The 2,500-nt window shown below is 31.0% G+C and overlaps 1 protein-coding gene across 19 annotated transcripts in view; it reads right to left on the bottom strand.

Annotated features, from left to right (window-relative positions):
• Cadps (calcium-dependent secretion activator 1) overlaps nt 1–2,500 on the bottom strand; it is a 420,349-nt gene that overhangs the window by 836 nt on the left and 417,013 nt on the right. For all 19 annotated transcript variants that reach the window (XM_070122966.1, XM_070122958.1, XM_070122975.1 and 16 more), the window contains one exon: nt 1–2,500. This exon is cut by the window's left edge and continues 836 nt beyond it; it is cut by the window's right edge and continues 504 nt beyond it. The gene's annotated coding sequence lies outside the window, so the exon portion shown is untranslated.

The following is a 2,500-nucleotide window of genomic DNA, read 5'->3' as shown; positions in this document are numbered from 1 at the left end:
GATGTTTCGTTTGTTTCTTTGTTTTTCTTTGATCTTCTCTTCTTTTCTTCATTCTACAATAGCATTTGCCAAAAAGAAATTCCTTTGTACCATTTGTAGTTTATCTGATAGGTAAAATTACCCTTCTGCTATGAAGGTTAAACTTACCACTAGATCTCAGGACTCCAAGAGCAATAAAAGATGCATGGAATATTTACAGTACACTTGGTAAATGTTTTTATCTTTTTTTTTCTCTCATTTCTCATTCGGTAGATAGCAATCAGAAATCAACTTATGATTTGGAAATATGCCAGAAAACATAAACATGGTTTTATAAAATCTTTATGGGTTTATTGAATCAATATAATTTCACATATTCTAGACCTTCCCTTAAAACCCTTCCATGAAAAGTAGTGAGATCAAAAATCTGTGTACACAGTCCGTATGTGAAACAGAAAGCCATAGATTACTTCCCTAAGAGATACAGTATAGAAAGAAGAGCTTATATGGATAATATTTTATTGATCAACTAATCAATGATAAGGCAAGATATACAATATATGGTGGATGGGTAATTTTGGGGTATTATACCTATTTGAGATTACAGATGGAGGAAGTTGGTGAAGAGGGAGAAATTGGCATTGCAAGCTGGGTCATTGGTTTCATATGAGACCAAAGTGAACTCATGTCTTCTAAAAAGGAAAAAAGAGACATTGAAGTATAGATAAAGAGAATTTAGGAATATATTGCCAACCTGTAGCAGCTACGGAACTTGCCACCACATGCCATTTAATATTAAATATTCTTAACATGTATGCATAGCTAATATATAAAAGTATTTTGCCTAGACTATTGTTTAATCATAATTTGCTATATTTTATATCCATAACATAGCAACAAGAACTTTTATAATACACAAAAGTGGTCAACAAGACAAGGTCTGCCGAAAGAACACACAACCCAGTGGTTCACTTTTCACTTTGCACTCACTTCTGATATATTCTCAGGGTGATAAAATGCTACAGTCAGTATAAAAAAGTTTACAGCAGAGTCGTAGGTAACACAAATTTAACAACAGTGAGACCAACTGCAGCACGTGTGTTAATTGCCAGACCTATTGAGGGCAACAGAAACCGCCTCAGGTAGCTGTACATTCCTCAGTGTGGCACCAGAAAAAAAGAGAAAATCACACACAACTAAAAGAATGAAAAGAGAAGATTTAATAGTATCATAACCAGAGTAAAACAGGAAGAAAGTAGCTAGTATTCTTAGTAAGTGCTAGAATTGAGAGAGTAAGAGAGAGAGAAAAAAATTGTAATTATGAAACCAACTGTAATGGCCGCTTCATTGGAAATGCTAGATTATTTCTTTCCAGAAGTCTCTATTACATTCCCATTATTACAAAACATTTCTATTAATATATTCTTATTTCTCAACAGACTGTACAGTACTGAAACCTTTTCTGGCTTAAAAGAATACAAAAGGTATGAACATTATGTCTTTCTTTAGAACTATAAATCAGTGTGATGCAAGAATTATCATTTACATCACTAACATAAGTAAATTTGAAATTGTAAAAATAAAAAGCAAACATGAATATAATGACATTGCCTTCAAATATGATTCTTTGGTTAAGTCTTATAATACTATGAAATACATGTGTTTTCCATGTAAGCTCACACCTATATGTTCATTTAAATTATAGTAAATAAAAGTGGTAAACAAGTGAATGGATAAGTATCCTTAGGTAGTCCTGGCATCTGCAACATTAAACAACTAATGAGTCACAACTTTAAATATTAGCAAATAACTTAAAGTAAAATTTGCATGTTACCTTCAACTTGACTTTTTAAAGTATTCTGTGCAGTATATAATTCTTTTTTAAATCTTATATATGCAATGAATTTCTCAAAAGGTATTCATGCAGTTACCTTTTACACTGCATTGGAATATTAAAATATTAATGAGTATTTAAATCTGTTATACTTGAAAAGCTAATAACAATCTTTTCTTTTCTATGTCTCATTTCAGTTGCTAAGCAATTATACCAGACCATTTCTTGCTGCTATTGTAAAAGGCATAATTGTAAACAGTTCCACTTTGTAATATTCATGAATACTAAAATTATTACCAAACATACTAGGAATGTATATTTTACAAATTAATCTTTAGAAATATCTGTGTAATTTATTATATACAGTGACAAATGATAAAACAAAACTTTCTCAAAATTAGGAAAGTAAATGTAATTAAACTGCTCTCCTGATTTTTTAAACATATTTCACACGTAACAAACTATTTTCTTCATGCCCATTGCTTCCAGTGGAGATTGTCCATAAAGCTGTCTTAATCATAATATACTTTCAAATAGTGAAGAGACATCTATAGGTTAAGAAACTGAATAGAGAAAAGAGAACTGCATGAATGGATTGCCTGACTTATATAAAAGACAAGTTTCTTTTTCACTTCACTTCACTTCACATTGATTTCTTCTATGCTGCTGTTGTTTAGCATCAAGCTC

The sequence above is a fragment of the Penaeus vannamei genome, chromosome 6, assembly GCF_042767895.1.
Source record: "Penaeus vannamei isolate JL-2024 chromosome 6, ASM4276789v1, whole genome shotgun sequence".
Lineage (NCBI taxonomy): Eukaryota > Metazoa > Arthropoda > Malacostraca > Decapoda > Penaeidae > Penaeus > Penaeus vannamei.
This window is presented reverse-complemented; position numbering and strand designations above follow the sequence as displayed.